The sequence below is a fragment of the Bidens hawaiensis genome, unplaced genomic scaffold (genome assembly GCF_021521415.1).
Source record: "Bidens hawaiensis isolate Kalapana, Puna unplaced genomic scaffold, B.hawaiensis_p1.1 tig00001433_1, whole genome shotgun sequence".
NCBI classification, from domain to species: Eukaryota; Viridiplantae; Streptophyta; class Magnoliopsida; order Asterales; family Asteraceae; genus Bidens; species Bidens hawaiensis.
This window is the reverse complement of record NW_027491080.1, coordinates 486,408-498,886: the sequence shown is the minus strand read 5'-3', so window position 1 is coordinate 498,886 and position 12,479 is coordinate 486,408. Positions and strand designations below refer to the sequence as shown.

General features: G+C 33.7%; 2 pseudogenes across 1 annotated transcript; both read right to left on the bottom strand.

Annotated features, from left to right (window-relative positions):
* Window positions 1–5,025: 5,025 nt before the first annotated feature.
* LOC143575951 (transcription factor MYB48-like) lies at window positions 5,026–6,876 on the bottom strand (annotated as a pseudogene). Its single transcript, XR_013142862.1, has 3 exons — window positions 6,753–6,876; window positions 6,408–6,537; window positions 5,026–5,650 (listed from the first exon to the last, which is right to left on the bottom strand). The product of XR_013142862.1 is annotated as a transcription factor MYB48-like (transcript).
* Window positions 6,877–9,856: 2,980 nt separating this feature from the next.
* Window positions 9,857–12,179, bottom strand: LOC143576049 (zinc finger BED domain-containing protein RICESLEEPER 1-like; annotated as a pseudogene).
* Window positions 12,180–12,479: the final 300 nt, after the last annotated feature.

Sequence of the window (12,479 nt, the reverse complement as noted above, 5' to 3'; positions counted from 1 at the left end):
TTTATCGTTATCTTTTCTCTCTTATTCACTCACAGCTCACAGAATATGTTGGATAGAATGTGAATGCTCTCACAAATTAACTTATTAAAGTTAGTTGTTGAACTCACAAGACTAAATATTGTTCTCCGAAAAGGCCAGGAAAGAGAGAATTAATTGGGCTATAGCATCAAAGAAAATACATATGGGCTTAAAATAAAAGGCACTTAACCCCGTTAAATAAACTTACATGGCCAACAAATATTATCATTTTCTTATTGAAAAGCATTACAAAGACTCATAAATGATTGTTAGGAACCATAAACAACAGTAAAAAGCATCAACAGTAGTAGATTGGTAACAACCATCATTCGTAGTAACCGAATTCCTTGCGGTAACGACACTTGTAGGAACCAAAGTACCATTACTAGTATTATGACCACTGAACCAACCTTCACAAATACATAGAATTTGATCACGCGTGCGTGTGAAATACAAATGCACTATCAAAACACTACATACATTACGCCTATAATATCATGGCGTATACTTGCACGTAAGGGTGCCTCACACCCTTTTGGCTCCTTCCATCTTCAATATTGCTATGGGAGTAATACCCAAGAAACACTCCTACGTATACACCAATCTTAGGTTTACTCACTCACCTATGTTGGACAAGTTTTTTTCATTACCTCCTTTCATGTTTCATATCAAAGTCACTACTTTGAACATCGATCTCATCATATTAGCTCAAGTTGGACACATTTTAGCTCGTTACAATGCTCTTATTACAAAAGAGTCCATTACCAAAAAAAAAAAAATTGATTATATATCATGTGTGTATACACACACATAGGATTGGAGTCGTGTGCGAATCATTTGAAAATTAAGAACTTTAAAAATCATTTTGGATCATAAACAAAACCCCTTCATGAAAAAAAAATTATAAAGCCAACAAAATAAGAAATGTAAAAAAAAACAAAAACAAAAAGTTTATCTAATATCCCGGGTTCAAAAAAAATCATGGTTTAGGTAAATGATATATATATATATATATGTATAATACTTATTTTCAATTTTAAACACGTATGTACAGATATGTACATACATGTTATTTTTTAAACACATATATACAATTAAGATATAAATGATAATGTATATATGTGTATATTATGTAACTATAAATTAAATTATAATATACACATATCTACAATTAAGATTTTTTTTTTGAAACCGGAATGCTAGATAAATATTTTGATTTTTTTTACTTTTTCTAATTCTCATTTTTTTTTGCTTTATAATTTTTTTTAATGTTCTTTTAAAGGGGTTTTTAATGGTTGAAAATTGATCTCAAAATTCTCAATTTTAAAAAGTTCTTTTAAGATCCTCACCATATATATATATATACATGTGTGTGTGTCCAAAATTAACGAAAAAAAATATTTTTTCAACTAATTTTTCCAACAATTCTCACAAGAATGGAAATTAATTAAAACACCCAAAATTCCTAATGAAACCTTGAAGGTTAATCTTGAATTATGCAAACTGTTATTAAATTTGAACCTTCCTTTGTAAAAACATACTTAGTCTCTAAACTATTATTGGACTTAATTTATTGTTGGGTGTGAAAGCCTTATTGGACCTGTTTTAATAATAGTTCAAATTAGATGCATATGCCATATGGGCAGGGTCTGATAATTTAACTAGGGCCCAATTATATTTTCTTGAGGAACAAGTTAGTTCTCATAGTTTTCTCTTATATATATTCATGTCGTGTAATTGTAAGACTCCAATTAGCAATGTAAACTAGAAGAGTTAACTCATATATTATATATAGTATAGATTTGTCATGTCCATCATGGACATGTAAACTAGCATGGTTTTGCAAGACTCCACAATTCCCGGTCCCCCTCTCCCCACCACACATACACACATTTTTATTCGAGGCTACCTTATTTTTCTCTCACATTGGTGATTTACCTTGAATCATAAAAGTTGTATGCTTAAACTCTTCTTATTGACATTGTTATGGGAATGAATGAGGAAGTATTTAACTCCTTTTAGAGTTTGAGTTAACTAGCACTAACCTTAGTCTATACATGTTAATACAAATAGGTTGTCCTATTAAACATATATCATGCCACTTCCAATCTTCTAGTTAGCTTTTCCATATATTAACTTGCTACATGAACTTTAGTCACATCTTGCACTCTTATCAAATCTCTAGCAGTCGGTTTCAAATCCATATATTTGGCTTTGCCAAATCAATAAAGATAAACTGCAATTAAGACATTTTTACGGCATATTCTAAATTCGTTAATAATGATTTTTTTTTTTTGAAAAGGGGGCCAAATACAATAGCTAATCACTTAGGGGGGATGAAAATTTTATTTTTTCAAAAGGGGTTACCTCCCTTTGTAATAGCAAGGAGTTTTGAAAATATAGGGTGCCAGTCAGTTTTCAGAGATTGTAAGCGCTTTTGCAGGTACGAGGTATCTCTCATCCATTTGTAATGGCGGGGACTGCAAAAAGTAACTCCTCACCATTTGTAATGGTGGAGAGTAAGAAAAAGTTATCTTCTCTCCATTTGTAATGGTGGGCCGTTTGAAAAAGATGGAGAAGACTTTGCATATGCTGAAAAATGGTGTTTTTGAACTCTCTGTATCCAAAACCAGTGTCCTCTTTAATTTTTTCTCTCCAAAAGACATTTAATTTTGGTTTCCATGCAATATACCTAACACGCATTATAAAATCACATGTATTATTTCCTTTTTATCATTAAAACCATTTGCAAATTCAAACAACACATAAAAAATGTATTATTATGATCCCAACCGCCATTAACCATAAACATACTTCGGCTATGCCTACAACCGGCCCTCTAGGTGAGTATAACTACACAGAAACTAGAGTGTGGTTTAAAAAAAAGAATATTATTGAAATAATGATTAGAAGAATTTACTTGATGTACAATTTAACAACATTCAAGTGGTGTTTGTTTTTGTTTAAAATATTTACAGGAGGCTTATGTCTGCGGGCGCGCAGACATAAGCTTCTGAAGACTGTTTATTTTTTTTTAAATAAGATCTGCAAACTGTTTTTATGGTCTTAAAAAAGAATCTATTGTTTAACATCTTCACACATCTTCACACTTCTTAACATCCTACCAACACTCAATGTTCACCCCCACCACCACCCATCGTGCGTCGCCACCACCACCACCCACCGTCTGCCACCACCACCACCCATCGTCCGCCACCACCACCGTCCACCACCACCACCACCCACCGTCCGCCACAACCACCGTCCACTACCACCACCACCACCCACCACCCACCACCACCCACCACCACCGTCCATCACCACCACCACCACCACCCTCCTGTCGGCCACAACCATCGTCCACTACCACCACCCACCGTCCGCCACCACCACCGTCCACCGCCCACCACCAACTATTTTACTAGTCTACAGACGTTAAATGACTTATATCTACTGTGATACGTATGATAGGTAACTAATTTTCAGCATATGCAGACGATACCCAGTTTATAAAACAAACAGTATTATATTTTCAGATTGCAAACCTTCAGACCACATCTTCGGTTTCAAACATGAAATCAGATTGCAGACAGTTTTTGTCTTCAAAAACAAACAGCACCTCAGACTCCCCATCATTACAAATGGAGGGGGATAACCTTTTCATACTTCCCGCCATTACAAATGGAGGGGAGTTACTTTTTGCAGTCCCCATCATTACAAATGGAGGGGAGATACCTCGTACATACAAAGGTTATTGCAATATCTGAACACTACCTGACACCCCTATATTTTCAAAACTCCTCGTCATTACAAAGGGAGGTAACCTCCATTTTGAAAAAAAAAAAAAAATTCCAACCTTCAAGTGATTAGCTATTGTAACTTGGTCCCCCCTTTCAAAAAAAAAAATTCGTTAATAATTTGTGTATATTGTCTCCGACGACTTTAACCTTAGATCTCAACTTGAATCTAATCCTATTGTTTGTCTTCGAATGACACAATTATCAGTTCACAATAAACACATATTCATTATGCCTTTAGCATGTTATCTATCATATATCTCACCAAATTATGAATTTACCAAATTGGCATTAGTCTTACTAACTAAACTCCTCGATACCATTATGTACTCTGTTAGTCTGTGTCTTGTAATATTAATTTGGATTTACCAAATCTAATATTGTCAACATTTCCCAATCCTTTCTTAAATGTAGATAAACATGAACATGTCGCAATTGTATTTTTTTTTTAAGAAAAAATCATATTTTAAATGTTTTAAGAGAAAAAGAAAATGTTTGTGAGTGTGTCAAGAGTGGTTGAACAAAAAAAAACAAATAGTAACGTGTAGGGTCTAAAGCCATAAACTAATTATTAAATTTCAGGAAGCCATGTTGAAAAGTTAATGACGGCCGGTACTCATATATAATAACAAAAACGTCCATGCATTAAGATGTTGTTTCATAGACTTAAAATATTATAGAAAGGAAATAGTAAATTTGTGAAGCAACTATCATAGCCTTTTATATGTATTTAGTGTGGATTCATGTTAAGTTTTGAGTTCATTATTAATTTGGTTTGGTTAAATTAGCAAATTTAGATTTTGTCATACTTTTAAGAATATAAATTCAGTCATCTTTATGCGAGAGATTATTCTATATTTCATCACTTGTATCAAGAGAAGAGGCATTCATAGGTATTATCTATACGCCGGTCAATCATGCAATCCTGCAATACACCGGTCAATACTTTTTTGTTTTTTGTTTTTAATTTAGTTGTTGGAAGTAAAAAGGAAAATGGTGTGGGTTTATGTGGCAAAGGTTTACCACATGGATTTGAAGCCATGTATCGGTACATAGGTGGCAACGGTGTTACCACATGGGTTCGAAGCTTGCCATAGGGTGTCACGTCCCCTCCTGTAAGTTCATTAAATTCTTTTGATCTTAATTTGTAATTTCGATTACATTAAAGTTTACACCAAAATTCAACATAATAATGTAACATTGAGGTAATTTTCAACATATGTTTTTGGTTTGTTGCTTTACTTCCGTAATATAGCATAATACATAATCTAGGGATTTATTTGTATTTACAAGCATTAAACATGTAACTTAAAGAACTACGTAAGCCGGTTAACCTTGTGCTAAATTGCTCGCTTGTTGTCGGGAAAAAACACATTGCTTCCTATCGTCTCTTCACCGTCAATCATCCACAATGTGTTGAGAGAATAATCCCATATGGGAGAAGTTGCAATATCATTGTATGTACCAATAACACTTTTACACCATCATCTTCTAATAAATCCATATCTTGCCATATCTCATCCATTGAATTATACCCGTCTTGTCCTTCACTAGTGCTATTTACGCTAGTAGCAGTACACTTCGACTTATGGTTGATGGTCACCATTTCTAAGCCCCCAGTGTCATAAAAGCTTCTTTCTTTAGTTTCGATAATTGGCATGGAATCAACAGTTGGATTGCAAGTAATTGAAGAATAGGTAGATGAATTTGACACTGACGGAGATGAAGATAATGCCCTTATCTTCTCTTGTGCCTTTTTCCTCATATGCGTCCTCCAATAATTTTTAATCTCGTTATCAGTTCGCCCAGGCAATTTTCGAGCAATCCTAGACCATCTACACATTAATATTTTAATCACATACATATATATAAGCGAACAACGGTTTATAAACACTAGAAAAACGGATATAATTAAGTACAACTTGTTTTTTTTATCATTTCTTGTCAACAATCCATAAAGGCCACTATATGATGAGTCTTGAATCCCAGATAAAAACATTGGCCTCCAAGTTATTAAATTATTATCAATTATTTATTATCATATAAATTAGTTATTGTTTAAAAATCAGGAAGTGATATATCCAATTACTTTAACTTAAAATTAATCTATAATTACAATATTCACCCTCAAACTGCTTCAAGGCATATATATTCGAGCTACACCAAGACCATTCAAAGAATCAAAGATGCAAACATGCCGAGCATATTAATCCAAAAATAATGGAAGAATAATTCGGGTCTACTTTATAAGTTCATGAACTAAATGAAAAGTAGTAACAGAGAATATAGAATAAATACTAAGTTCTGTATACTTGTTCCAAATCAATATCATAGATTAGAAAGATATTTATAAACTAAAAAATAAAGAAATATCAATTAAAAATAGACTAGTTGGATTTTAATGATTCAAACTATAAGCCATTATCCGATAATAACTACTCATACAGTCGATGTTAAAAGTAACACTTCTAACTTAAACTTTGAAGGTGAAAGAGAAAATCTCTACAAAATTCATGATTAATCTTTAGAAAACAAAATGCCTAAAATAATTATAATTATAAAATAATAAATAAAGAGAGAAAAAATTTAAACCTATTTCCCCATTTAGCATGAAGCTCAACAATTTTCAGTTCTTCTTGAGGAGTCATCTTGCCTCTTTTCAAACCAGGGTGTAGATAATTCACCCATCTCAATCTACAACTCTTGCCACTTCTTTTTAAACCTAAAAGAATTAAAATTTCAAGAAAAATAATCCCCAAAAATACATATTTGGGTAGGTTAGACAGAAAAGAGATTAATAGGGTCTGTAAGAATAATATAACTGTTTACTTTTTTTGTTTACACATAACTTTTTTAACCAACAAAATCTTTAATCTTATCATTAATCAAATATTACTACCTATTTTTTCATTTTTGTATCTCCCGCCACCTTCAAACCTGAAACTTTTGCTATGAAATCCCATCTTCGATCTCCAAACATGTTTACAAAAGAAACCAACTGAACATCTTCTTGTTCCGTCCATGGTCCTTTCCTCATCATCATCTCATCTTGTTGCATCATTTTCTATCTTTTTTGTATATATGTTCTTGTGTTGGAGGTGAAGTGAGTGGGACTAAATTAGAGTTCTTATTTATATATACTGATGTTCTTATCATGTTGTTTAGTTAGTGGAGAGATAAATCTTGTGATAGGGTTTTGAGTATGACTCAAGACTTAATCATTACCGTCCATTTGTTGGTGGAGGTCTTCTGATAAGGGAACCCTACAAGGTCACAAACTTGGTAACGTCAGCCCATTTATAAAAGTTTTTTTATGGGGGTGGTGGGGTGGGGTGGGGTGAGGTTTGATTTGGCCTCTCCTCCTTTCACCCGTATGGCTTGATAAGTGGATGTAGTTTTCATTATGCTCCTACGAATCACTATTTGCCCTTACTTTTACTCTTAGAACCCTGGTTAATGATGGTGTTTCTGTTCGAGATGGGTATGAATTAAATCAAAATTTCGGTTTTTGAGATTTTGAAAACCGTTTTGTTTCAGTTCTTTCGCTATTCGGTTTTCACAACTGGTTCATTTTGGTTTTGATTGTTTTGGTTTTACAATTTAGCTTGAGAATTTTGGACTGATAGAGAAACAACCAATTATAGTTTTCTTTTTATGTTAGAATAGTAAATTCACACACTTTCTGATTCTACTTCTAAATCTGCATCATTTTGTTCATCATAGAACTTGAACCTTCACCCCTTGAGTAGTGGGCACATTTATCAAACATCTTGGTACCACCAGTATAACAGCCATACCCAGTAAAATATTACACATAGCAAAACTGTAGGTAGAATATGAGAAGAATAGGATATAGGCAAACCATATCCCAATCATAAATGATAAATGGGCAACTTCTGGATAGACCTCCAGGTTCCAAAACCATATATAAGAAGCACAATGTGATAATATCATAAATCTAACGAAAAAGTATAATACAAACATATAAAATATCATAGAGATACCGAGGCGAGTAAAAGGAACCATGCAAAAAGTTATTAGAATTAAAGAAAAAACTAAGCCCTAAAGATAAAGCTAAGCAAAACGTTACAATCCCCTAAAGTCTTTAACTTGATCCTATGTCTCCACGAAGTTTTACTTTCTACCATGTCTTCATAAAGGTTCAAGTCTAGCAAATCTTGCAGTATCCGCTCATTGCAAGTTAGTTTGGGTCTACCTATACTCGTATCTCCATAGTGAGGGCTTACACAACTCTAAATGGCGTCATTGTATATCTCCTCTTCGCATGTCCGAACCTCCTTAATGGACCAACCCTTATCTGATCTTATCCGATATACTAGTCAGCCAAATCTTTTCCGAAAAAAACCCATATCTTATTCGGTCCAACATGTGTGTCTACACATCCACCATAGCATCATCATCTCAGCTGCGTCCAACTTTCGCGCTTGAGTCTTTTTGATGCCAACAATCCATATCGTATAACACAGTTAATTGGTCAAACAACCTTGTAAAATTTCTCCTTTAATGTAGTCGAGAACCTTCTATTACATAAAACCACTATGATTGCTCACCAACCTACTTGAACGTGGTGGGCTATGTATCTATCTATCCTTATCGCTCTGTACAAACGATCTTAAATTATTAAACTTGGTTGGCTATGGAACCACTTAGCCTTTGATGGTGACCAAGGCATCCTCTTTGTTGTTTGTACCACTGAAGTCACATTTAGGTACTCAGTCTTAAAACGACTAATCCTTAAATATGTCATCTCGAAATCTATTTTCCAATAATCTACCCTCACAGTCAGGCTTTGTTACTCTCTGCGACAAACATATATCATCAGCGAAGATCATGCCCCGCAACACAACTTCATGAATTGAGTTGGAAAACTCATCAAGTACTACTACATAGAAAAAGAAAAATGGACTCAATATGGGCCCTTGGTGAAGGCCTACCTCTCATGAGGAAGATGAAAAAAATCCCCCTTATAATTCTAGCACGCATATCCTTAATTAGTTAATAATTAATTGATTATTAAACGCATGGATCTTTTTTTTGGGGGTTACACCTTTAATTATTTTCTTTTAAATTATTTAAAATCATTTTTTTCATTTTCAATCGGTTCAGTTCGGTTCCTCAGGTTTTAGTTGATAGCAAAACCAAAACCATGTCGGGAAACTAGTTATAAAGGCCGTCGATTTCTTATTAGGTTTGGTTAATTATATCGGTTTGATTACGGTTTGTATATATATTTGGTTTCGTGCAAACTTTCTATAAACTTGTATTTATTGGTCTTTGTTTTTAAAGAATGTAACAATTTTAATCTCTGAATTAAATTTTATACTAATACATAATATATTTTTAACAACTAAATATTATTTAGCCTCTTATGGGGATCAAACACCCACCCTCCAATTTATTATTAAACCACATTTACCACTAGGCCTGTAAACGATCCGATCGATCACGAACATGGGCATGTTCGTGTTCGTTCGTTTAACTTTAGACGAACACGAACCGAACTCGAACATTTAAACGAACATAAAATATATGTTCGTGTTCGTTTGTTTAAAATGTGGGCCTGTTCATGTTCGTTCATTTAAAACCTCAACGAACAGTTCGTGAACGTAAACGAACACTTAAACAAACATAAACAAGCACTTATACGAACATAAACGAACATATATGAACACTAAATGAACATATATGAATACTAAATGAACACAAACGAACACTAAATGAATACAAACGAACACAAAAGAACAATCATTAACAGCAGTTATTAACAGCATCTGATCATCCAAAAATTACATCCAAATTGTTTTTTATGAGTACATGAAAAGAATCCATCAAGATTCTATCAAAAAGTTCATCATTCCAACAAAAAATCAACCGTTCATCCTTGTTTCATCCAAAACGTGTTATCCAAAGTCTTCCATGCTAACCTATAATAAAAAGAGATATATGCTATTAGTGGTCCTAATGTACATATTATATTTGCGAAACCAATAACACAATAATTTTATACTTCACCGTGTTTTTCATTCAAGCATGATGTATGCAATATCGCCATTTTCCTACAGTTGGCAATGAAAAAATATGTTAGTTGTTGAATAGTAATGAGATTATAATTGAAAGAATAAGCAAATCACCTTGGTTTTCTTTTTATGTAATCCATAATAATGATGATACCAATCAGCTCCACAAACAAGTGTATCTAACATCTTCGTTCCTAAACATGAACGATGCGGGTCGATAACCCTCCCACCAACGCTAAAAGCTGATTCAGAAGCAACAGTTGTTATCAGAACGGATAAGATATCAGCCGCCATTTTAGACAAAATTCTATACTTATGCCTATTCTCCTTCCACCATTTTAATGCATCAAAATTTGTATCAGCCTCACACAAGTATATTCCTTCATCCAAATAAGTGGCTAACTCTGACTTCGCGCGTTCAACAGTATTAACACTTCTAATATGTTGGGCGAACTTAGCACTACCTGTGTTCATACTAAATCGAGAAGTAGTGAAGCTAGCGCTGTTAGAAGTACTAGCTCTGATCCCGGTTCCACTGTTGGATTGAACAGTATTGGATTCTTTATGCGCCACAACATATTCTTCAAACAAATCCTCTAAAGCATCACGAACAAGTTGAGCTTCTACTTCCCACAAACCTTCAGAATATATTATCTTGAAAGAAAAACTAATTAACTCCATTTTATATCTAGGGTCCAAAATAGCACCAAAAGAAATCAACATATTAAAAGAACCCTAATACTTATCAAATTTTCCTTTCATCTAAAGGGCCATTAAATTCATGCAATCACCCTCCTTTAAAGCTACTTTATCCAATGCTTCCTTTATAACATATAACTCGCTGAGAAATAAATTAGAAGTTGGATACTCGGAACCTACAATATTAAAGAATAATTAAAATAAAATATCTAGATTAAATATTGATTAACCATCACATCAGTCATTATATTGACATGTTAAAAAAAATGATGATATTATCTGTAATTGAGAACGCTTACCTGAAATTATTTTGGTAGCCTCATTGAAGAGTGAAAGGAACGAGCACACACTTTCGACTTTATCCCAGTTATCACTACTTGGCAATGTCTTGTATGTACTTTCTCGGTCAGCATAATTAACAAAAACTTTTTTAAATTCCAAGGCCGTGGATAACATAGCATAAGTTGCATTCCACCAAGTAGTAGCTCCAAGATAAGATGTTTTTTTTTCAGTTGCAATTGTTTGGTGAGCTCAGTAAAGAGATGCAATCGTCCTGGAGAGGCACCCACATGTTTCACGCTCTCACGAACTTTGTGAATTATATGCTGAATTTTTGATATACCGTCTTGAACTAACAAGTTGAGAATGTGTGCACAACAACGAACGTGGAACAATTTCCCATCGAGAGGAAGTTTCTTTTGATGATTTAAATTTTCCAACAACATTCGAGCTATCACATCATTAGTCTTGGCATTGTCAACAGTCAACGTAGCCACCTTCATCTCAATATTCCAATCTTTTAAACACTTAAATAAGCAATCATAGATGTTTACTCCGGTATACGACGGAGGCACATCTACAAAACTTAATATGTATTTGTGAAGCTCAAAATCCGAGTCTACAAAATGCATGTAACTACCATGTAATGTATAGTCTGAAGAGATGTCCACATGTCAGTTGTGATACTCACACGCTTGGCATTGTTCAACAATTTTTGAATTCTTTTCTTTCCAAGATCGTAACTAGAAATACAATCTTGTCGAGATGCTGCACGTGAGATCTTTTCAAATTCTGGATTAGCTTCCTTCATCAACACGTTAAACAACTTATACTCAACAAAATTAAATGGTAGTTCATGCACCATAACCATATGGGATGATATCTCCCGTATCTTAGCATTGCTAAATTTCCAGTTTTTGACCATTGATGAAGAACCCGATGCATTTGCAGAAGATGCATTTAACTTTAACTGTCCTTTAACATCAGCTTTAAATTTCGGAAAATTATTGTCCATATGCCTAATTAACGGTGTAGTGGAGCTATCCTTAGGCACCTTCAGTTTCTCATTACAATGCATACATTGAAGGAGTTTAGTTCCATCAGCAGCAGTTATTTTACGAAAATGATCCCAAGCGCGTGATGTCAACTTTCTTTTCCGTTTAGTGTAATGAATTTCATCTTTATCATTGTTTCCTTCCTCTTCTACCACGTTATTTTCTTCAGTGTCATTCGCCTTCTCATCTTCATCATTAACTATTATGACATCATCGCTACTAGGCGCCTTTTCCGACATTGGAGTATCCGCACTTGCTTGAAATTCTGCATCATTTGAACCAAGTCTAGACATCACTCAAGTCTCAATTAATAACCTAAAACATAAAAAAAAAATAACAAAGTGACGTGAAGTCGAAGGCTCATGCAAACTTAAACCAAATACAATTAAATTAGATAGCAGTAAGTGGGTATCGAACACGAAGAGTTTGTGGAAAATGTGTAACCAAGTAGTTTAACGATTAAACTAAGATAAATGTAAATGACACAAAGTAATTTCCAAGTTGGTTTTGATCTGATTTTTTATACTAAATTAAACTAAATGAAAGTTGTAAACGAATAATTAAACAAGTATTTTTCTCGGGGTTCGGGTTAT